This window comes from Mytilus edulis, chromosome 8, assembly GCF_963676685.1.
Source record: "Mytilus edulis chromosome 8, xbMytEdul2.2, whole genome shotgun sequence".
NCBI lineage: Eukaryota > Metazoa > Mollusca > Bivalvia > Mytilida > Mytilidae > Mytilus > Mytilus edulis.
This window is the reverse complement of record NC_092351.1, coordinates 78,343,206-78,370,304: the sequence shown is the minus strand read 5'-3', so window position 1 is coordinate 78,370,304 and position 27,099 is coordinate 78,343,206. Positions and strand designations below refer to the sequence as shown.

At 30.7% G+C, this 27,099-nt stretch overlaps 1 long non-coding RNA gene across 1 annotated transcript; it reads right to left on the bottom strand.

Moving 5' to 3' along the window:
- Positions 1–833: 833 nt before the first annotated feature.
- LOC139487124 (uncharacterized) lies at positions 834–24,560 on the bottom strand. Its single transcript, XR_011655760.1, has 3 exons — positions 24,467–24,560; positions 2,674–2,713; positions 834–1,374 (listed from the first exon to the last, which is right to left on the bottom strand). It is a non-coding gene; the product is annotated as an uncharacterized lncRNA (long non-coding RNA).
- Positions 24,561–27,099: the final 2,539 nt, after the last annotated feature.

The window sequence follows — 27,099 nt, the reverse complement described above, 5'->3', positions numbered from 1 at the left end:
AATAAGTTGGTTTACAGTATATGCATCCATGTCAGCTGAACACATATTGGTCAGTTCACTGAATGCAATATAAACACACCATACAATTATAGCTCTTTATAAATACGACATTATGATTTGTATAATTTTTAAACAGTTTGTTTTGTGAAATTTAAAATGAATGAAGATCTGTATCAAAACACATGACTCAATAGGTGATGTAAAAAAATGGGGGAAGGTTCAACAATACATTTAATATATCCCAACCATGTATGTTCTGTTCCCCATCTTTGAAGCTCTATATGTTTAAATTCTCTATTTAAATGATGCATTATAATACAAAGTGAACTTATTCCAACCAATTAATTGAACTATATTACAATAATTGTATATTGGTTTTTTCAATAGAGTGAACTTTACTTCCTACCAAGACACTTGTCTGCGTTGTATACGTAGATTGGTGCAAGGAATTTCTTCCAAGGTTATTTCAAGTTGAATGTCAAACCTTGTAATTAATAAGAACCTATAACACGTGTTGCTAGTGTATTATATGATTCAACTATGTCCTTCATGGAGTTGGGAAACAAAAATATCAATTTGACGTGAGCTGATATAAAAAAATCGAAAATAATATAAACGATTTCAATTTTTTTTTTAATTTAAGATCACGTTCTTTTTCTTCTTCATTTGCTTCTTTGCTTCATTTTTATTTTTACCCAAAGCTTCCATTATAGTTTAAAATCAAAACAATATATTGTGCAAACTTCACTCGTGTGGTATACACTGATATTGCATGTATATGCGTTAATCCCATGTACATACCTGTTAAAAGAAGACTGTAAAAAAAGATTAACTTTTATTTGTTAAATGGATTTAATTTTTATTTTTCAACACTTTTTCGTTTTCACGTATTCAAAGAAGAGTCCAGAGGTGTCCAAAATGATCAATCTGATTTTCGGAAGTTAAACTGGATAGATTAGGTAATCACAAGTCCAAAACGATCAATCCAGTTTTCACAAGTCCAAAACGATGAATCCAGTTAACGCAAGTCCAAAGTTATAAATCCGGTTATCAATCTAAAATGATAATTCAGGTAATCGCATGTCCAAACAGATCAATCCAGTAATTGTAAGTCCAAAATAATAAACCCGGTCATCGAAAGTCTAAAATGATAAAATTGGTTATTTGCAGGTGCAAAATATTAACATATCAAGTTTTAAACAGATACAAGCCAAGCAAGTCTGTAATGATGTTAAAAGACACTTGTAAAACGTGGAAGAATTTTGCTACTGTTTATCATTGTATAACGTCGTTCTCCCACCAGACGACTGTTTGTTAGTTGATGGAATTTAACGTCCTCCATTAGGACCAGGATCCATAATGTTTTATAATTATCTGAAAAAGAAAAAAATGAATTGGGAAACAGATTTATGAAAAGGTTGTCTAAAAAATCATATTAAACTCAAATATTTAATTTTAAATGAAAAAAAAAAAAAAACTCATTGTCGATATGTTGTATTATGTATTTTGCCTCTTTTTTTTTCTATTCGAGCGTCACTGATTTGTCTTTTGAAGACGAAGCTCGCATCTTGCACAAATACCAAAGTTCACTCCTGTTTTCTATGAAAAATTCATCGATCATATTTGTATAAAGCACGCATATTTCGACTAAATTATCTAACTTAAAACAAAACAATGATAAATCAGAGAATTACATATTTTTCGAGGTACTAGTGAATAAAAAAGAATGTATATCAAAGACATTGTTCATATAAACTGACAAACACACTATAAGTCTGATGAATAACGATTTTGATAAGAAATGTATTTGCAGAGATTCGTACTTTGATTAGTGACAATAACATTATTATCAACTTGAATATCGAATTTCTTTACATATTCCTAAATCAATACAAGACATGGTATACTCAAAATAATTATCAACGTGTGTATACTAGTATTTAAAAAAAAAACACATATCAATGACAATTTTTTTTATAATACTTCACGTTAAAATGCCATATTTCGATTGGCTGATACGAGGGGGTTAATTTACTCTATCACATGACTGAGCGGGTGACCATTTTTTTGAATGTCACCCTCTCGTCCAGACCAATCGAAAATCGATAATTTAAAGGACGATGAATTGAACTTACATCAAGTTATAAAAGACAATGCTTGAGTTCAACGTTTTGGCTCAGATTTTATTATTTGAATGTCAAAATAATAAAAAAAAAAGCATCTTGCTTCACTTCTGTTGATTTTTCTAATACCCATAACGTTGCTATGTACGTGACATTATTGGAAATATTTTAAAATAAAATTCATCTGTAAAAGACAAGAATGAAAGGACATTCAGTATAATAAATTAAATAACACATAGCTGAGAGGCTAATAGAGCAGATTGGTACCCCTCGCCTCGGTTGACTATTTTTTCTCGGGGTAACAATCTGCTCTATCACCCTCTCATCTATGTGTTATTTATATAATGATAGCATCATTGTCTGATCTCACTGTCTTTTAAAGGAATAAAATAACAATAAATAAAGGCAACAGTAGTATTCCGATGTTCAAAACTCATAAAAAACAAAACTGGGTCACAAACCAAAACCGAGGGAAACACATCAAATATAAGAGGAGAATGACGAAACAACATTAAAAAGTAAAATTTAAGATAAATACACAATCACTTACCTCGAACATTTTCATCTTCTTTTCTTTTTAATCAAACATCCTGTAAGAAAAAGTGTAGTTTACGTTAGACGTAAATAAACATTTTATTTATATGAGGTTCTTTTTTTCGCTTTGCCATTTTTGTTGTGATTGACGTACCAATACAGGAATATAGCAGTTGTTATTAAAAAAGTGCTTTGCTATGAACGTTGGCGTTTGTTTTTGTTGCAGTTCAATTTTTCTGTTGTTTTTCTCTTTAAGTCGATGTGTTTCTCTCGGTTTTGGTTTGTGACCCGGTTTTGTTTTTTGAGGTTTGATTTTTGAACAGCGTTATACTTCTGTTGTTTTTATTTATTGACGTCACAACTTTGTTCCAATGTTGCTGAAAATAGAAATGAACATGTTGTCTGCTCTGTAGTCGGGTTGGTTTCGCTTTGACACATTCCCAATTTCCTTTCTCAATTTTATTTGCGTTGTTGCTATTACCTAGGAAATGACATAAAGTCAATTATATTTATCTTAAAAAGGTTCATTGTCATAAACCGTGACTGCCTGTTAAATGTATATTTTAGATCCGATTTAAAACCCACAATTTAATAATTACAATCGAAATAATCGTTTCGTTCCATGCTCTAGTCTTATTTCAAAATCGATAACAAGCTTTCTACCTGGGGTCACTATTACGCATTTTGCAATGAAATAAAAAAAATAGCGCTTAACATTTATTATTTACGAAAGCAGTATGACGGTTTGTATTCGTCCTGCTTTTTTATATAAGCTTCTTTATGAGACGACTCTGTTTTTAACCTTGCACTCGTCACCCATTACTATTATGACAGAAACAATCCATTATCAGCTGATTGCATGTTTGTGCCTATTCACAAAAGCTTTAACAGCACATGTAGTTGAAGCCAAGTTCAAAGTCTTAATCTTAACATTTACTAAATGACTAGAAAAAGAAGACTTCTTTAGAAGAAACACTTTTAAAAGATTTCGACTTTGATATATGTCCTTTAACTGGACAGAAAGTATTGGATACCAACAAACGACAAGCACTGTTCCTGACTTAAATGCCTGATTTAGGACAGGTGCATATAATATATGCTGCTGGTTTGAACGTTTTAACAGGCGCCAACCTTCATCCTAAAACTGATACAGCAGTATAACATTACAATTGAAAAGAAGCACTATCAAATATTAATTGAAATTGGCTTTACTCTTAGACTATAAAAAATGAATGTAATATGAAATCGTGTACCAGTGTTTGACTGAAATTTCTGCAAATTTACTTTTCATATAGTTGTAATGGCTTTTGCTCTTTCTGCACGAAAGAGAATAAACTTTCAGAAAGCAAAAAAAAAACTAATAATTTTGAAACCATCAGCTACGTTTTCTCTTATCTGTTTTGACTCCTTATAACTATAAAATCTTGATTTATTTCCTTGCAAAAACTTCTAAGCTTGTTCGATTTCATGTAGTATGTGCAGAAACGCATTTAAAAAGATTGGCATTGATGACAGGGGACTCTACAAAGATCCTTTAGTAATCGAAATAAATATTCATCGGTTGAAAAATGACATTGCACCGAAAACAAAAAATAATCAATTTGGAAAAAAATGTATAACAGATGTCAACTTAAATTAAAAGATACTGATAAATTTCATTTTATCAATAAAAATCGTATTTTTTTAGCTTACTGTCAAAAAAATATATATATCTGTAAAAATCAATCACCGACTTAACATCTTACGTATGCAGTCAGTGATTAAGTTCGTAATACATAAGTTTTCACCTTTTTAACGGTCTAAAAAGATTTTGGGAAAAGAAAGACAATCCAAATTTATAATTTTCACTTTCATACGTACAATGTATGTTACAATGACGCTTGAAAGGTATAAATAACATGAAGTTGACGCTTCATACGTACAAATACCATTGTTAAGTTACATTTAATGTATAAAGTAGATACTTATGTCGCTTGTGTTGTTTTCTCTATTAAAACATCATTACGTAATGTCAAAACCATATCAAGTAAAGACAAAATAGCATTAAGTAATGATAAAACAACATAAAGTAATATCAGAGTTCCGCATAAGACAGCTGTGGCTATCCATAATAACCCATAGTGACGGTAAACGCATGTTCAAATAAAGTTCTTCAAATGAAATCTAATAATATTGTTACTACCAGAATAACTTCACTAAACACGTATGGTTGAGAGGAAGCTACCGAAGACCTCGTATATAAATGTTATCAATATGATATAGAATCGATGACATTCAGAATACGACTTTTGTCCTTTTTAATTCAAAATCGGAAGAGGTGACCACGGATCTAATTTATAAATAGACATTTTCATATAAAAAATAACTGTTTTCACACATAATACAACTATATATTTGGAAACGTATTGGTATTATTGTTATGAAGAAAAGTGTATCTTGGAGTGAGGAAGGCAATATATAAATATCACATATAAAAATATAAGAAAACCGAAAATTAATAACCGATTTTGTTTTGAGATCAAAATAAGAGAGAACAAAAAGCATTAAGAGTGTATATTTTTAAACCTATAACATTAAACGTTTGTGTGAATCATTTTCTAAAAGTAAACAAAAACATATTATTTTATAATTTACATTTAACACATACCCTTCTACAAAAAAATGAAAACAGCCTAAGTCGTAATAAGAGTCGGAATTGGTAGCGATATTATTCGTATGTGTTTTGTTTTATACATGAGAGTCACGTGAACACCATTATATAAAAGTGTGGATTATATTTCCTTATGTTGGATCAAGTGCAAAATAGCTTTTGTGAACTGTACTGTAAGTGTAATTTACTTATCATATGTAGTGATTTTTTTTTAAAGATATGAGAAAGTAACAGAATTATATATTCTTATATGTAAGTCACAAGTTTCGACATTTTCGCTCCACAGTGTATTTAACTTCGTAGTTTATGCATTTGGTGTAAACTTTTATAGCTAGTCACCACCTCAGTTTAATCATGTAAATCTATTATATAGTCTTTTTATGAAATTTACTTTTTGCAAAACTATGTATTATTCTTGATATAAATAACGTTTTTGACCCAGGCGGATAACCTTGGCCTTACAACTTTTTGGAACTTTTGGTCTTCCGCGATCTTAAACTTTGTAGTTGTGATGGCTTTCAAACTTTTTACTTCTGAGCATAGTTTTATGTGGATGTAGCGCGCATCTGGCGTTTAAAAATATTTTTTAACCTGTTACTTTTTTATGGCTGTTATTCGTTTGTTTCTCTGTCCTATATTTTCTCCCATTTATTCATTGTAACCATGTCGTGTAATGTTGTCATTATAATATTATAATTAACACTATCATTTAAGCGGGAGGTTTGGCATGCCACAAAACCACGTTCAACCCAACATTTTTTTCAAAAATGCCCTGTACCAAGTCAGAAAAATGGCCATTGTTAAATTATATCTCGTTTCTGTGTGTGTTTCTTTTCCCTGTTGTGTCTCTGTTGTGTCGTAGTTCTCTTATATTTGATACGTTTCCCTCAGTTTTAGTTTGTAACCCTGATTTTTTTTCTCTATTGATTTATGAATTTTGAACAGCGGTATACTACTGTTACCTTTATTTAGCTGGAGGACCACTGATGAGTGTTTTAAACAATATATCTTCTGATACATATGCTTTCATGGTACACATGTTGTTAAAATTCTATTTTTCCTTTACATCAAGTTTTTTAGTACATGAACAAATGAAAAATAAAATGTACGGCAAACCAAATAGTTTAACAAGATTATTGGGTACTTTTCCAAACATTATCGAATTTTGTTTTATTTTCTTAAAACAAAAAATTCCATGTCGCTCGTGAAATTAATTGTCAGTGATAAGCTGCATAAGTAAATGATACATGAAAGTGACTGCACATTTTATAACATAGTCAATCAAACTGTGGTGAAATATATTTAACTTTCGTACATGACTTCATTTTCCATGTACTATTCATCTAACTTGTGATTTTTAACGCCATTTCATCTAAACAATGTATTTCGCAGGGAGAGTGATTTCAAATATATTATCAACAGATTGTTTAAGATCAGACAACAAGATCTCTAATTTACTAAAAAGGGACAAAAGATACCAGAGGGACAGTCAAACACATAAATAGAAAATAGACTGACAATGCCATGGCTAAAAATAAAAAAAAGACAAATAGACAAACAATAGTACACATGACAAAACACAGAAAAGTAAAGAATAAGCAACACGAACCTAACCAAAAACTAGGGCTGATATCAGGTGCTCAGGAAAGGTGAGCAGAACCTGCTCCACATGTGGCACCCGTCGTGTTGCTTTTGTGATAATAATTCCGGTAGTTAGTATAATTCCGTAGGTCACATGCATGAAAAGGAATGGGATTGTAGTTACGACGTAATAAACATATCCGATATCATTTGTGAAACGGTTATTCCATAACGGTCAACCAACTCGTGATGGCGTCCTTAAAATTTACAAAGGGAGGATTTCATGTTCATATTTATGTTACATTTATACAATATTGTCGTTTGACATGTTTGACATATATTCGAATATTCGAACAATTATTTCAATAAGAATATTAATGAATAATAAATCATACATTTAATTACATGACTATCCATTTCTTTCTTCAAATTGGCTAAAATCATAAAAAATCCTTTTTCATAAAATATATACACCGCTGCAAAAACCATGAGAGGTAATAATCAGATTAAGAAAAAATCCGTATACCCTGTACTTTAATATATGAATATCCGAAGGCAATGTCAATGACGTAGATTTGTGTCATTTCCGTTTTCATACTTTTTGGTGACTTGTTGGTAAACTCTTAATACTTTTCTAAGAAATAAGTAATTGGAAATGATATATTAAGTAAAAAAAAAAACAGGGAGCAATTTCAAACATATCAAAAGTAATTTTAGCATATAATTAGGAATTGCTAAATTTTATTTCAGTTCATGCAATTCAAACACTATTTATACCATGCATTGGCCTCGGTGAATATCATATATTTGCTTTAGTCAACAGTTCATTTCTCAAAATATAGTAACAATCGTACTTTAAAATATATATCGTTGATAGGTTATACACTAGTAACCCGAATTTAACTTGAACGGACAAAAACGTGTTAACGCTATTTAAATGAGATTGATCGTTATTTGAGAAAGATTGACAAAAATTAAAAATTATATTTAATTCATATCAATTCATATCAATTCATTTTAACGCCAGTCAAATAGATTTCTCTGCGGTGAATCAATTGAAATCAAGTTGCTGGTTAGTTGCGTTAAACTAATAGGCCACGCCCCCGTTAAACTATTTCAAACATGCATTAATTCGTTTTAAACATGGATGAGACCCGAGCTTTTTACAGGTAAATCACCCAAGCAAAACGACCTCGATGTATCTATCGTTTTTTGTTTCAAACTTTAAATGCGTATAGTCTTATTAAAGTCACATGCTTCACAATTTAAAACGTTGAAACGAATGAATAATACACGTATCATGTTCATATGTAAGGAATTAAAATAAAAACATTAAAATATATATGCACACGCGGTTTAAAAATACAAAACTTGTGAATCTGTTGAAAAAAAAATAGTTAAATATATAACATGATGGTTTTCTATATTGTACTCGTATTCAAATGTAGACACGGAAAACTATGTACACAAAAATTATTTATTGTGTACATAATTTAAATCGATGTATTTCATATTTTCGGCATTGACTGTAAAAAGTGATTAAGTCCTTTATGAGTAAAATACAGAATTAAAAATAACTCTACCTTTTTTTTATATTTCTTTATTTTAGAGGTAAGCTTCTGGCCAAGTGTCACTGATTCTGTCGCAAATCATTTACTTCAATAACCAATCAATTGTATTCTGAAAGAAGTTGATTTGTTTTCTGTACGAATACATGAAATATTTCTCACTGAACGTTATGTTTGCAATCGATGTTCAAATACAAATCTACAGTATCTATATGAAAGAGACTTAATAATATATTTTTTTTATTATTATTCTACACATGCATATTTGAAGGATCGAAATAATCAGTTCTACAAATGGGTGTTATTTTTAAAGACTTGAAACTTTACAATTATCAAGTGAATCCATGAAATGTTTATCGACGCACCAAACTTTCATCGTGCATAGCTCATTTTCCGATTTAACAATCTTCTTACTTGTTCATTACATTCTAAAATTAAAATCCTTCAGAAATTGCAAAAACTTGTATTCTCCGGCTAGACTGCGCAAAAGATAAATCTTGCTTTGTTTGTGTATACACAATGTTTTGAAGGCCGATATCCAGTTTGGCTAAAAAAGAATTAATTTGCACCACAAGTTAATTACGCGAATTCTTTTTTTGCATAACTTTATCATAAAAACTGCAACATTCATTAGCGCCAATAAAACAATCATTTAATTGCGCAAATATTATAGACTTCTTTTCAAATGTTTCTTCTTAGTGCACTGAGGAGGTCCTTTTAGGTATTTTCATGTAGGTACAGAAATCGCAAACTGAAAGGGCCTCCTTAGTGCACTTAGACTGACAAAAAAAGTGCACTATGGACCTGATGGAAAGATAGAATTGACACATAAAAACATAGCATACGGAAGGAGAAGTACATAATTTTGAATTTTAGTAATTATAAAGTTATTCAACAGTTGAAGTAGGTATTCTAATGTTACATGTACGTGTAAATAGGTTAATAGTCGGTACGTCTAAACACTGCTAAGGACTCCTTAGTGCACTAAGGACTATACAATGCCACTAAGGACTAGAAGGACTACTGTTATACGTGTTATTTTTACATGTTATGTTAGAGATTAATATTTAATGCATAAATTTCAAATTTTATAGAAAAATAATCATAAATAAAAAAGATATTCAACATTTTCTAGACACGTGCCCATTTTTCTTTGATATACCGAAAATCAATGAACCGATTGACACGTGCCAAATAATATAACAACTGATTAAACAATCATATTCTTTAATTTAAGTAATTAACAATTGTATCGAAAAGATTAATACTTGATTATCATAATAAAATGTGTTGTTCTGATTTAAAATGATTAAAAGGACAAATAATTTTGCTTTTGTTTTATTCATTTCCCGACAAAGTTATTTGCCATAGGTTTTATCTTTGATGTTCGCCAACTAATAAGTAAGAGTGTGGTCAGCTTGGTAAAATGTTTATGTAAGAGACATGAAGACAAAATGAATAAATATATTTATAACTTTTTTGTCAAAGATGCGTGTATATACAAATGGCTTCACTAAAACATGAGTAAATTCCAAAAAAAACTATAAATCATGATATTTATTTTTCCACTGTCTATTACTGCTATATACGTACTAGTACGAATAACGATTGAATTGAAAAAAAATCATGTATGGACAAATAACAATTGTGAATCAATAAATCATGTGTTCAAAACGGCGATAAACTGGAAACCAAAAAGCATACCAGAACTTGTGAAAATTCTCCACGAACTAGTCAAGCTGGAGTTTGCCGACTTAAGACGAGCACTGTACAGCCAAGGCAATTACCTGCTGTTTGGATACTATAAGCGCCACCAATTATTGTATCAATGCTGGCTTACAAAATCAGCTGATCAAAAAGATCGTCTTTTTCATAAACTTATGAAAGACAGTGACAAGTCCAAATTGACTACAGAAAAAGAAAAAACTGTGACAAGTACTCTGTATGACTTTACCATGACATTACCCCCAAAGACTTGCCAAGAAACCATGCCAGACAAAAATACCTAGGGTTGCCCGAACACAGCCGCGATTTTGAACATTTAAATGTCTTATATTCAGTGCTATGAAATGTAATGTAAATATCTGTATAATATATGCATATATATATGTATACTCAACTATGTAATATTTTAGGAAAGAGTAGCCTAAACTTGTACCAATCCTTTGTGGTTGTTAGTCGTAAGCAGCCGTATCTGTCAAATGTTGACGACTTCCGCTCAACAAGGCTAAAATTTTTGGCAAGAACGAATTGTCTGCCTATAAATGCAACGCTTCAACGAATGAATCTGACAACAAATAATGAGTGTCAGCTATGTTCCTCAAATGCGATTGAGAATATCTTTCACGTTATGTTAGATTGTCCTTTTTTCTCGGCTATCAGAAAAAGAACAAGTACTAACATACAAGCATGTTTCGAGAATTTAAAAATGGATATCTGTTTTTCAGAGTAGCCACCCTTATCACAAATACAGTTCATGATAGGTGATCTGGGCTACTTGTATTCCCCAGACTTAGGTAATAGTTTAGATAAGATCGTTAAAAAATACCTTGTAGACGTAATGAATGAACGTTCTTTTCAAATTGATAAGATTTCCAATGTATAATATCTTGAACTGTATGTGAACGTTTTTAGTTTTAAGTTTGATTTTTTAAATCTTTGATGGATGAAAGATTTTAAAGTATTTATGCATATGAAATTGTCACTGTAATGTACTTTTACGAAATAACCAATGTATTATGATATTTTAGCGTTAATGTATTTATAAGACTTATAAAGACATTTGCAAGTATCTTATATCATTTTTACTACAATCATATAATATTGTTTGTAAATACTATGATGTGCATGTTTTATGACGCAGGTGTCAGTACCCCGCTGGCGCTTGCCCCCGTTGTAAAGGGGTAGTTTCACAATAAAATATATATATATATATATATATATATATAAGTACGTCTGAGTCAGTGACAACCCTACAACAGATGTATCCATCGGATCCCCATCAATGATGGTGATACATGGCTGTGTACATAATGTATATACAACTCGTCTAAACATCAACCCAACAATGTTAGATCTGTAAATTTGCTTTCGCAAATTTTTGGTTCTTCCCTCGCCGGGATTCGAACCCATGCTACTGTTATATCGTGACACCAAATCACGCCCAGGTGGTCGTGTGGTCTAGCGGGACGGCTGCAGTGCAGGCGATTTGGTGTCACGATATCACAGTAGCATGGGTTCGAATCCCGGCGAGGGAAGAACCAAAAATTTGCGAAAGCAAATTTACAGATCTAACATTGTTGGGTTGATGTTTAGACGAGTTGTATATATATAAATGGCGAATTAAAATATTTAAAAGAAATATATATATATATTCTGTCATTTATTAATATGAACATCTAATTAAAAAACCTTCATTAGATATAATTTATTGTTCTGGAGACAAATTTATTATTTACAAGAAATAATTCCAAAATACTTCTTCATTCTCTTAAAAACCACATTAATAGCATTTCAACAATTCATTTATTAGTATCCAACTTAACTAATCTTGTCCATTAAACACAGCAAATACCATGATTCCCGTGTAATCAGTTATGTAATTTGACACGTGTCAAACGGATCATTGATTTTCGGCACATCAAAGAAATACGGGCACGTGTGTAAATAATGTTGAATATCTTATTTATCTATGATTATTTTTCTACAAAAATTGAAATTTATGCATAAAATATCATTCTCTACCATGATATGAAAAGAAATTACATGTAACAGCACTCCATCTAGTCCTTAGTGGCATGTTATAAGTCCTTAGTGCACTAAGAACTCCTTAGCAGTGTTTAGACGCACCCCATCGAGATAAATATGACACAATTAATAAAATTGAGAATGGAAATGGGGAATGTGTCAAGTTTCATTTATTGGCGCGATTCAAAACTTTACAATATGACAAGTTACACCTAACCGTTTTGACAAATCAGTAAATTCTTCGCCCGGGGATATACACCTGCCAGTAATCTACCTTCAGTAACTTTAAAATACCCAGCCGTGCCATTTCCGTATATTGTACATGTAGATAGCAAGTGTGATACATGTATATACACCAGAAATACCAATTCAAGTGATTTTTAATTTCAGAAGAACTCCATATCGGGTACATAAACATAAAATTACAATAATATGAAAAAATGTATTAATAAGTTCAAATGTTGTTTTGGTAAATGCACCTAGGTATGAATTTATAAACTTATGTTAATTCGTTATTTCATGTCTCTTTCTTTTTTTTTGCTTCAATTAATTTTTTGTATCTTATAGACATATTCGTAAATCGAAAAAACTCACAAATCTGAATAGAATCATATGGCAATGAACATGTTGAATGATTTCTCTAACTCAAAACTAGTTATACATGTACATGTAGATGCCTCTGAAATTATATTTTTCTCGTTGGGTTGCTTGTTCATTAATTGACGTTTACGATATATTCTAATGTTCAGTATTTGTGAAAACCGCTCATTTATCTATTTTACAAGAAATATTATAATACTTGTAAGTCATGAACATTGAAGTTTAACTTTCTATCATTTTTTCGTATACGCACAAACATACAATAAAATGAAACACTTTAAATCGGTTTAAATTATGCAATGCATTTCGAAAATATAGTTTTGAAAAACCGGATATTTTTGATTCATACTTTTTCTATCCCTTTTCTTAAAAATTAGACCACGTGTCACTGGTTAATATAGAATACAATTAACGGTACCAATTTTCTTGTACTAGATGCGCATTTCGAAAATACATAGATATAGGAAGATGTGGTGTGAGTGCCAATGAGACAACTCTCCATACAAATAACAATTTAAAAAGTAAACCATTATAGGTTAAAGTACGGCCTTCAACACGGAGCCTTAGCTCACACCGAACAACAAGCTATAAAGGGCCCCAAAATTACTAGTGTAAAACCATACAAACGGGAAAACCAACGGTCTAATCTATATAAACAAAACGAGAAACGAGAAACACGTATATATTACATAAACAAACGACAACTACTGTACATCAGATTCCTGACTTAGGACAGGTGCAAACATTTGCAGCGGGCTTCAGTGATGCTCGAGGCCAAAATATATGAAATCAAAAGCAAATTTAATATAAAAGACGAAGAGCTATAATCCAAAAGGTCCAAAAGTATAGCCAAATTCGTGAAAGGAATACTAGTGAACCATGAATAATCCCAAACAACAAATTTGTGATTCAATTTGGTCACACTTGCTTATATTGTCAATATTATGTATTGTTTTCGGCTGAGACGACTACATGTATAAAATTTATAGTAGCCTCAGTTTTCGGCAATATTGAAACAAATTGAATATCCTTTGAATTGCTTCTTAAGTTATTTTAATATATATACTGAGCCAAAAAAGTTTAGCAACAAAATTGTGAAATTTTGTTTTATTACAAAATCATAAAATTTAAACATATAATTTTAATAACACAAAAATGGAATTATGATATGTCAGAAGCAACATGAATGTTTATCATTCACATTAATTAGGATTTTCTTTGTATGGAGCGCGGGAGGGTCAAAATGCTTAAATGAGTATAGTGTTTCTCAAAATCAATTTCTCAGCCATGCCCTTAGTGCACCAATGAAGGACTGACAGGAACACCAGCAACTTCCCTTAGTCAATGCAGTACTTTTTTAGCCGAAAAAAACTTGTCACGTGTTGACGTAAAGCGAAGGAAGCGCTCCTCCCTTGACGATAGTTTTTTTTTTGTCTACGAGATATCGACCTATCCTATGCAGTTGTAATTTGTCGATATCTGTTTGTTAGTCTCTGAACTGTTGCCTAGTGCACATTAAATCGAGCCATGATGTCAGCAACCCTCATTCCGGCATCAACCGTTTCAAGACCTTTCTGACTGTCATTTTCGGGGTGGCCTGGTTGACGCCCCAAGCAAATTTTTCAACGGTGTTTGTGTTTTTCTTACCAATGGTGTGTTTCTTGTAGGTTAAAAGAAGGGGACAGTATACCTCTAAGTAATAAAACTTTAAGATTTGTATTCTTTAAATTGTATAACGTCTTAGTCTGGCTTTCTCTTCAATTTTTAGATTATATTCAGAATCACGTTTTTATGCCAGATCTTTTATCATTTGTTAAATCAAAGACATGTAGTAGATGTATTTTTTTTTTAGACCAAAAAAACTATCATACGGTATTCCACATGTACGGTGAATTAAATTATTGACAAGCATATCACATCTTCTTATATTCATTCGTTATTTGATGAAGATCTTCAACAAGCCTTAAAGGGATTATTCGCGATTTTTCACTTTAAATAAATGATTTTGAAAATGAACTTATTGATAACTATACACTTTTTAATTCTAAATAATTATGTTTATCCAGAGACATATAATTGTATTATATGTCTCTGGAACAAGCATGTGCATACAATAATGCATGTATGTATACGCATGAGGTTCTCGCTACATTGAAGACCCGTAATTTGTCCATCCTATTTAAAATGATTCTTATAGGAGGGTCTGAGTTGGGGGGGGGGGGGGGGGTTCTGTTTTTCTGTAAACATTTAATTTTCACCCCTTTTTTTTTCTAATCTTCAAAAAATAAGTCTATTCTTTAAAAGTAATTTTTTACGCATTATTCTCTAATTTTTCCCCAGTTTTCTTTAATCTTTAAAAAAAAAAGTAAAAATCATTCTTTTAAATGAATGAGAACGGTGATTTCCAAACAACAGCAAGGCTTTCATTTGTTACTCAACAATGACGTGTTGGTGTGTATTGTTCTGCATGATTTAAGTGCTAGTTCTATGAAGTAACAAGTCCAAGTTTTCATCAGTTCTTTCCAGTGATTTTGACTACACATAAGAAGATGCCAATGAGACCAACTCTTCGAAGAGACCAAATGACACAGAAATTAACAACTATAGGTCACTGTACGGCATGCAACAATGAGCTAAAGCCAACCGCATAGTCAGATATAAACAGGGGCGGATTCAGGCTTTTTGAAAGAGGGGCTGTAGTTTTGTAACGAGGGGAGCGAGGCGAAATTTTTTTTTTGCCCCTTTTTAGGACTTAAAACATAAAATAAGTGAAATATGCACTTTTTAAACGGTTCCTGGCGTGGGGCATGCATATTTTGTAGTTGCTGGTAAGGTGTAAGGGTTGGACATTTTAGATGCTGCATCTCCCTATTAATTCACGAAGTCTAGTCTGATTAATCATTTAAAAAAAAAGTCCAAGCAAAAGGGGAGGTGTACGCCCTCTACGCCCCCTCTGGATCCGCCACTGCATTTAAAGCCCGAGTAGAAGTATCGGAAACCAGTTCATATTGACTGAATCCTATAGTCTGTTACCACGAAACCAAAAAAGGTTTACCAAGTTTGTTTTCACTTTTATCATATTTTTACAATGATAACTTTGATAATTTTCTTTAAATTTTAAGAAGAGAAAATTCTGTTACCAGATAATGTTTAGCATTTTCTTTTATTAATCATTCAATAAAATTCAGGTATCTTTTAGCGTTTTCTTTTATTGATCATTCAATGTTCATTATATTTTTTAGACCACGCATTTCTCTAATCTTTATTTTTTATGCCCATTATTCTCTAATCTTCATTTTTCAAGGGCATTATTCTCTAATCATTGAACCCCATCCAAACCCTCTTTTTTTTATTATGTTGTACATGTACTGTTATACCACTGATCGAGACTAGGGTGAGGATAGGGAGCCCGCTAACAATTTTAACCTCGCCACCTTATTTATGTATGCGCCTGTCCCAAGTCAGGAGCCTGCAATTCAGTAGTTGTCGTTTGTTTATGTTTTACATATTTATTTTTCATTCATTTTTTTTTGTTATATAAATAAGGCGGTTCGTTTTCTTGTTTGAATTGTTTTACATTGTCATATCAGGACCTTTTATAGCTGACCATGCGGTATGGGCATTACTCATTGTTGAAGGCCGTACGGTGATCTATATTTGTTAATGTCTCTGTCATTTTGGTCTCTTGTGGACTGTTGTCTAATTGGAAATCATACCACATCTTCTTTTTTATATTCCTGTCCTTTTAAAATGCCCATTATAGACATATAATAATACATTAGGCTTAACATTTCAATTTATAAATATCAAATAGCGAAAAATTTATATATTTATTCAATGATGACAATGTTGCTGCAATAGATGCCAAAAACATCAACAATATTTTATTGAAAAGAAACGGCATTTTATTTCACTTGTTCTTAAATTAAAAGATGTTTCATTTCATTTGTTATATACGGACACTGTAAATTTTGAATGTAAATGAGTAAAAATTTGTTTATATTTATATATTGTGTCTTATACGCGTCTCATTTATCTTTTTAAAGATTGATGCACACAATGCAAATGTTTAAATGTTTTGTTTAGTTCTGTGATTCTCACTTTATGTTTGTATGTGGTGAGACTTTAAAAAATAATAATAATGATAAAATATTGAATCTAAAAATATTCAGAAACTATAAACCTTTCTTAAATTTATACTTGAGACAGAAAATTAAAACCAGCAGTGTCAAACATGTTTAACACTCAGCGGGCATTCGATATCATTGACATACTATATAGCACTAATCGCAATATGTATACATGTACATATATTTTGGCATCTTATCAGTAATCTCTCTATTGAAGATGTTGAAATATATGTATTATAATTATTCGCTTATTAGGCAAATTCATATTCTACAAAGATATTTTCAATCATTTTAGTTTTGATAAATACCATTACAAATAACTTATCTAGTTTCCTGTGTGAGGATATTTGATTGATAAAATTCAATAAACAATTTAAGGTTGTCGGGTAAATGTGGATTACGGATTAAGATGTTAGATGTCAAACTTGAATTAACAAACTAAGGTGAATTTAACCCGAATATGTAGTTTCTCTTCAACAGTGTTTTAATTCTAATTTCCTTATTTTCATTTAAACTAAATTAATTAGCATGAAAGAAAGATTCGAAACTAAAGATAGTCACAATTAAAAATATGTATTTTGAAAAAAAGACAAAAACCGCCAGATCATATCTGATTTAAATCCAGGGTCCGTATATGCATCTTCTGACTTCAGACTCAGACTTCTCTTGAACTGAATCTTAATGTGCGTATTGTTATGCGTTTACTTTTCTACATTGGCTAGAGGTATAGAGGGAGGTTGAGATCATAAACATGTTTGCGCCTGTTCCAAGTCAGGAGTCTCTGGCCTTTGTTAGTCTTGTATTATTTTAATTTTGGTTTCTTGTGTACAATTTGGAAATTAGTATGGCGTTTATTATCACTGGACTATATATGTATATATATATATATATATAGTATATATTTGTTAAGGGGCCAACTGAAGGACGCCTCCGGGTGCGGGAATTTCTCGCTACATTGAAGACCTGTTGGTGACCTTCTGCTCAGTGTTGGTTTTTTTACTTTTGTCGGGTTGTTGTCTCTTTGACACATTCCTCATTTTCCATTCTCAATTTTACAATGGTACGTAAATTAAGATTTTATTCGAAAAGACGGATTTTTCTACATGTTCTACATGTACCAAAAAAAATGTACAACTATTGAATATTGTAAATGTTTAATGATGATACATGTCCAGATCTAGATCGAACTGCTTTGCTTCGTCGAAAGTACGAATATAGAAAAATCACAGATTTATACAACTAGAAAGTCCTCGAACAGTTGCAGAAATCATCAGAATTTGTTTATTGTAAGTTATTTTGTACATGTATAACTATAATGCGAACCCGAAGTTGTGAAATCGCAAATAAGCGTACTTTGGAAAAGCGACGGTTCTATGAAAGCCTATTGTCAAGTTCAAGTTCTGTTTCGACATCATTGTAATATATGTCACTGAACGTTAAAATTCAATCCTTTATTTCGTCTTCGTCTTCGTCAAATAGTGCTGTTGGTTACTTTTTATTATTATTACATACTAGTATACATGAATACACCACAAGTTATTCCTATGTAATCTCATTAAGATATTTAGTAGTTTAAACATATTTTATTGTTCTAAACAAATGGATTAGAAATTTAGTAAATTTTAAAGATGACAATGATTGCAGTATCTGTGTGAATCTACTTCTCAATCACGATTCATAAAGATATTACAGAATATTCAAGATTTACAACTTTTCGTGAATATGATTGCCAATGGAATAAACCATGCAGCAGATTTCAAAATAACCATATTAATTTGTGTCTGAATTATAACAACTGAAACTGTAATTCTGCTATAGTGCACCTTTAGAACTTGTATTTCAGATAATTTGACCACGTGACAAGAAATTATACAATAAACATTGGTCACGTACGATAGGTTCTGATGTAAGACACGTACCGTTACAATACCCAGTTTACACGCATCAGCGCACACAGGTTTCTCGAATGGGGCAGTTGATTGGAGGAAAGTTACCAAAAACCACGCCTACCTTTACCTATTATCCAATCAAACGCCTTTGACATAAACATAAATAATACATGAGTAATATTACAGAGATTTTGAAAAAAGTTGAGACTCTAAATTCTAACTTAAAATTATAAATTTATGCTCGTAATGCATTTTCGCAATTTACAATAAATGTTATACATACTTTCACCTATCTAGTGAGGAAAAAATAGAAATTAAAAAAAATTGCAATTTACAACTATTTCGAATTATAGTGCACAGCAAGGACGTATATTTGTTTTCCGTCCTTGTGCACAGTTTGTGATAAATGGGTGTCAAAATATATTAAACAGAAACCTAAAGACCAGTTTCAAGAAGAATTCTTTGCTTTTATGCAGAATCGCATAAAACATAATGCTGTCATATTTTCAAAAAGAATTATCAATTAGAAAACTCCTTTTTACATTTCTAAATTCATATATTACGCAGATATAGATGTGGTAGTTGCCGATTGAGTCCAGAAGGTTTCAGGATTTACACAGAGAAGACAGAATATGTCGTCTCTGTGACACAAACAACATTGATGATGAGTACCATTACATTATGAATTGTAGAACATATAAACTATAGAAAAAGAAGGAAATGTTTAAGGAACTACTGTTAGTCAAACCCTTATATCTTTAAAGCTGATCAACAGTTAAACTCATCAAATATTGTAATATTAGAAAAACTATGTAAAAGTTATAAATGTGAAAGTCAGTCCTCCAAGCTAATTTAATTGTATCGTTTACACATGCATGTACTAATTTTACCTTATAGTTATGTGTATGTATGTTCTTGATAACTAATAATTGAAGTTTTATGAGAAATAAAGTATTCGTATTCCTTTAAACATGTAAACCATAAATTGCAGTACACGAAGACAGCCTACGGGTAAAGTACAAGTGAATATATCACAAAAAGATTATATTTAATCCTCATCCGTACGCGTCCTTGTAAATGCCGAAAACTATGAATTTTCTTTGAAAATAACCTGAGAGGTTATAAAAGATCTAGAAAAGACCAAAAATGAATTAAAATAAAAGATTTTTGTGTAGACGAGTTAAAACATTGCATAAGCATGATTAGGAAATTTGAACAAAAAAAGTTCGTGCTCATCTTTGTAGTGGCGAAAAACACGCATATCGAGTAACGTAGACGAAAAAGAATAATTACATTCATAATAATTATGATGTAAATTCACGAAATTAAAAGGTTATAATTAGAAAACAATCTAAAACACGATTCGTCATTCCCCATGTATAATTATAGATTAAAACAAAATTATAATTTTAATTCTGAAATTCAAAAGGCATGTTTCTGATACGTGACAGTTCAGCGAACACTATAACATGAAATGCACGATGATATTGACCGAAAACAAAGGTGAAAGATTCAAATTGTAAAATCATTCGCTGAACGGTAGAATTTCTATCAATCATTCAACGATATAAAAAGACTTTTGAGTGTAAAAGTATGATAGAAATACTTTTAATTTATTGAAATGCCTGTTATATTGTTCCAGTCATTGTTTACTAGTGCATGATTGTCATTTCAATATTTCATAGCACTTTTACAAATTCTGAAAAAAAAAGAAAAGAAAAAACTAATATTCCCATGGGAAAAATATATCTTCCCATGAGAAGAAAATTGTCCCGCAAAGTGTTCAACTCCCACAAAAAGGAATCTAACCAACTAAGAAATGCATAATCATCTGTAGATTGATTTTTATATATGAAACGATGTGTATTGATTTTACTTGGTTCAATATTCAGTGGCAAGTATTTTATATATGCGCAGGTCCTGAGACAGATAATCAAATTATCAGATTGCGGGATGACGGACAGGAAGACTCCAAACGTAACAGTGTGAACTAGCTGTCAGAAACTTAAGTACTCTCAGATTCTTTCATCGTTGAAGACCCTCTAGCGACTATAAAGATGAACAGGAATAAAAACGCTGACCATTGATAATTTGTATTTTTGTTAAGCTCTGACTTTGTGTTCGATTAGGTCCCGTGTATGTTTACCCCATATTCCTTTATTTTCTATAAAGGCGTCTGTCTTGACAGTAAGTTGACACGACTTAATCATGTTTATACTAGTTAAACCCTTAAATGTAAGACACCAGATGGAAATACTCAAAAAGGACAGCCAGTTTGGTTCTCTTTAATGTTAGAGTTCAAATCTTCATGAAGAAACGACTATATGTTTTCTGTATTCAGCATAGAATAATATCTTCTAAACTATATTTTTTCGCACAATGTCTGGATATTGGTGGACATGCATTATTGCGAAACCAGACATTTACAAATGAAAATTAACACTTAGACTATAGACATTTAGTAGGGAAGTAAATGAACAAAAGACAAGTAATTCAGAAACATAAAATTGAGAATGGAAATAGGGAATGCATGGATCACGCAAAATTAAGCAGGGGCGACATCGGAGTAATGGGAGTTTGCTTCTTGCAAGACATTCGCCGTGAAAACAATTTGATATGAAGACAAGCCTTTGTACTGTGACTTTGTTTTAAAATTTCAAACATGAGGCTGTTACGGCCCTGGTCAATGTTTTTAAGCAATACATAGTTTCCTTTCATTTTGTTGTTGGCTTTCTGAAATAAATGTTTACATATTATAGACTATCATGATCCTTTTTTTTTCAATTTCAGTTAAACACTATGTCTGATTTGCTTTTTCAGAAACTTTAGCATGTTTAAATGTCTTTTTCTTTTTCTTTATCTTTTTGAAACCCTAGTTTTGTAATACCACTGACCAGTTCAGTAAAAAAACAGCTGCTTCATGTGTGTATAAATGTGTTTGTAACCTTTCTAACCTGCTATTATTTTCCGTTATTTTTTATTCCGTGTCTATAGATAGTCTTGATCGGAGAGTCAAGATTTATTTTGTCTGTTGGTTGCTTGGCTAGCGTAAGCTAATCGATTTACCTCACATTTTGAAGTTGGATGGAGATTGTTTTTAAATAAATGCCGTACCTTTGTACTTTGGTTTCCTGTCGGTTTTTTCTCAATTTTAAATTGGGAAGTTTTATCATTTGTTTTGCATGATTATTAATTTTGACTTGCAATTGAACAATTAATAAATCTAGTCCCATGTGTGCTAGCGAAATGTCTTTAGTGTAATCTCGGAGTGTAATTTTTATTTCAACTGTTACGTTTGCTTCAGCACAACCTAAAACACGAAAACTTTCATTTTCTTGTAAGAATGAGATTCGTTACTTCAAACAAAAATCGCTTTTATCTTCTTTTTTTTTTTTTGCAGTAAAAGACCGGTTTCTTAAAAAAAACTTTCATACAATCGACTAAACGAAGTATAAGATTCGGGAAGGTCAAGGATTATAACATATTTTTCGTAATTTTGCAAAAATCGAAAATTTACGGTAATTAATGGTCGAATTGAAGCTTAATACCTACCAAAAAATATCAATGAGCGAAAAGACTTTCATTTTAGTCATCTCTGGTGTATTTATGATGGCTTGGTTTGAAGCGAGAACAGACGAACTATGCTTACTAGTGTTGCATAAAAAAACATGAGGATATGGTTTGTCCTTTATGAATCTATATTGCAAATTTGAATCATATAAGGATAATGTTTGTCTCATAGAAAAATCGGCAATTTTAACCGATAATTTATTTTTCGATTTTTATCGGATATAGTAGTTATTTGGAAAAATACAAACCGTATAATTAATTATTAAAGTTTCGTATGCATCATAAATCAACCGGCTCCGGCAACTTTTGACTTGTTCTAATATCAATAGTAATGATTTTCAGCGGAGAAAAAGATAGATATTTTGGTCGTGGTTGAAAGAATCGTAAAAGTGTTATTTTTCTAAATTCTGTTTGTTTAATCGGACAAAGTAGAGTCTTAATTTGATTTTTTTTTGCCGAACTGGACTCTATATTGTGTATTGAATTGAAAGTTTGCAAACGTTCCGACCAATGAAATTCATTTTAATGTGTAACGCGAACTTCAACGAGAGCACCTAGATGAAATATTTTATCTATACTACAATCCGTTTTAACTTAGAAATTTCCGCTCAAATATATAGGAAATAAAATTATATGAAAACAACAATGCAGAATGTTTCTTTTCCATTTTTTTTTAACAATGTTTATGTTCATTTCAATTTGGTAAGTAGACTTATATTTAATGCCCAAAACGTAAATATATGTTTTCTTTTAAAACATTAAAAAACGTGAGAGTATGCCGATAAATAGCCAGTCTAGGTCGTTAAACTTAAATCAACTTACCCATCGTTATCGCAGACTAAAATTTATCTCATATATATATATGTTCATTTATTACAAGTACGTCAGGGTGCATGACAGCACAATAATCTTTTTACAGAATCGTAAGAACAATATTTTTGTTTGATATTTGCTTCTCTTCCACAATTAACGCCCGATTTGGCCAGTGACCGGTATTACAATTTAACACAGTTTTAAAAGTTCAGTGGGCTGCTACTTCATTTATAATTTTGGGTATGACTTTCTGTTTATCATATTCAACATACGTCAACATTGTCTTCATCAATTTTATTATTCAATTCATCAAAACCTTGTTTTTCATTACAAGCTTTTCCGTATATCAATATACGGCAAGAGAATGAATATTTGTTGCTTACCGGAAATATAAGATACATCGATTTAAATTATGTACACAATAAATAATTGCTGTTAAGTTTCCATGTCTACATTTGATTGACGAGTACAATATAGTAAACATAAAAAGAGAAAAGAGAAACGGTAAATATACAGGACTACATAAAGTTTCGTAAATAGTTGCAAAGGACCACATGTTACTTACATGCCATGAGGTTTCATAGCATTCAGTAATTTTTGAAACGCACATATATATGTGCGATAAAGATCTAGTGCATTTGAGCAAATTAAATTTATGTTATCCATCTAACTATTTTATTTTCAACAGATTCCCTAGTTTGACATTTTTAAACCACGCGTGCATATATATTTTAATGTTTTTATTTAAATGTCTTATATATGAAAATGTCACGTGTATTATACGTTCGTTTAATTAAATTGTGGAGCATGTGACTTAATAAGACTACGCATTTAAAGTTTGAAACAAAAAAGGATAGATACATCGAGGTCGTTTTGCTTGGGTGATTTACCTGTAAAAAGCTCGGGTCTCATCCATGTTTAAAACGAATTAATGGATGTTTGAAATAGTTTAACGGGGGCGTGGCCTATTAGTTTAACGCAACTAACCAGCAACTTGATTTCAATTGATTCACCGCAGAGAAATCTATTTGACTGGCGTTAAAATGAATTGATATGAATTGATATGAATTAAATATAATTTTTAATTTTTGTCAATCTTTATCAATAAACGATCAATCTCATTTAAATAGCGTTAACACGTTTTTGTCCGTTCAAGTTAAATTCGGGTTACTAGTGTTAATATATGATATTTCCCCCACGTTCATGCAGTTGAGAGTATGCAAATATAAATCATTGTAAATTCGTTATAAAAAGACCTTACCTGTAACGGTAAATTGCTGGTGAAAACAGTTAAACTGTAAGTTAGCTCAAAGAAGTACAAAATGTACAGAAATATTTTCTATCGACTTCTTTTATATGTCGGTTTAATCAATATTAAATGTTGATATTTTCAATCTTTTGTTTGATTTGTAACATATGCAGTCATTTTAACCTACAACTATAGATTTTATTTTCAGTAACATTAGGTAAAACACAAATCAATCTATTCAATTCAATTTAGAATATTAATGCTGATAATGTTTTTGGTGTAGTTTTACACGAATTTAGACAAGTTTTACACGAATTTAGACAAATACAAATATGATGATCGTTATCAATTTTATCTCGACAATCTATTTAACAAAAAAATTTTTAATTTCCTTGCATTTGCTTGCTTGACATTTACACAGCTTTTACAATAAACATCGTTTACATAGTTTTATTTTTTTTAAATGCAAATGAACAATCCTAAATCTAGCTTATTTCCAATTATCGTTGGGAAGTGATTTGCCTAAGCGGATCGCAGATTCCGCAAATACATATATATGTAATTTTATATCTATAGTATATTTAGTAAGTATGACTTTTGTGAATAATAACACATTATATTCTAATATCAAATATTTAAAAATCATGAAAGTATTTTTTTTTTTAATTTAATATGATGCAAACAAGAGGGGTAACATTTTGTATTATTAACTGTTAATTTTTAATTAAAAAGCTATTAAATAAATAATTAAATATTAAACCTTTCTATTTAAAGTCATCATAACATACAATGTAAGTATGATACAAATGTTCCAATAAATATGTAACGCAAATTCTGTCCTAAAAGGCGTAAAGACACTGTCTTGACCATATATAATACAATTAGGTGATCGATTATATTTTTTGATTCTTGAATTACACAGCCCTTAAAATTGAATGGGAATTTTGAGTTAAATATGGAAATGAATAATATGACCTAGACAGAACGGGGAACACAAGGTCATATTTTACTTGCAATCACTTGATCAATGAATATTTTTCCGCATTTCTTTGATCCATTTAAAGCTTTACAAATAAAGTTTTTAATAAAATGTGTGGTTTACAAAATGCACTCTAAAAATTACCTTGTATTTAAATATAGCAGAAATAAAAACCCCATCTTTAGACGACATCACGTTTGTAACATTTGTACTTTTCTCACAATAGAATATCCTTTCATGAGATCACATTTACAATTAAGCTCTATCAAACATATAGGATAAACTGTGTATCGCTACACGTAATTTAACCTAAAGGAAGCACATTTGTTATTAATTCATGGTATAATTCAATATACCATGAATTAATAAAAACAAAAATGCAAAGTCAAATTATGTCAAAATAAATACATCTTCGTCAATTGAAGTTTCAAAAACACAAGCCTTATAAGATGAAATCATATCAATTTTGATTTTGCAATATAAGTAAATGCATAAATACTGGACAGTTGATATCTCCTTCATTTGATACCGTTGCACCAATTTAAACAAATTACATGCATTACAATTAACATTTTTTGTTACACAATATGATAATTCATTGAAAGAAGAATGTCATCGTAAATACAAATTAAAAGATTATAAAGTGTTTTTTTTTATATATTATGTTCATTTTCTATTTTAAAAGCGAAATACAGAAAGACATTGTTTTCATTTTAACGATTTTCAATTTTAGATCAATTAATAAAAAATTAATATTAAGAAAAAAGAGCAAGCTTTGTTAGTTTTGAAAAGAAAATCTTACCGTTTAACAGTAAAAACTAGCGGAGCAAGTAGGATTTTTTATATGAATAAGTAAAACTAAGTCAGTAAAGCTTTATGCAACCACCATATACTGCACAGAATATTCTTTTAAAAGTGTATCGGAATGACCGATAAGAGTTACTTAGTCCTTTATAAAGGATTATTTTGGCATTGTATTGCAATTGATAACATCGTTTGCCAATGTCGTTATATATACCAAATTAACATCGATAAGTTATGTTTGCCTATTTATAAAGTGTGTTTGTATTAAATTATATAACCTTCAGCATTTTTTGGAGGTCATTTCGATTGCTAACAAGACAGCATATAATCCAAAATAAGTACCAACAAAAAAAGATTATGTGCATCAAGTTGTTTAAAAATATTTGAAAAAAAGTATATTGTTAAGGTGTTTTTTTTATGAAGGGGCGGAATATTTATTTCAGATTTTAACCAGTTATACCTCGAACCATATTTGTTTTTTTTTTAAATTTTATTACCAATGTTATTTCAACTGATCGGGCGGAGCTTACGTTTTAATTTGCATAAGAACAGTCTACTTGAAGATGTCTGTGATTAGGATGATTGCCGTTATAATTATTACTGATTTCTAATCAAAGAAATTTACAAAAGAATGAATGGACACTTCATAGATGTGTTAATCCTAAAACACCTATCTATAGATGGACTGGTTTATTATAAGCTAACCGATTAAACTCCGCCCAGTCAAGTGAAATAAATCGCATAATACCATAAAGAAAAAAACAGCACAAAGTTTCAGATTTAAAAGGGGCTTATATATAAAACCTCCTTCCAGAAAGCAAAGATTTAACGTGAATCCAAGAAAACATTTTAGTTTTATTTG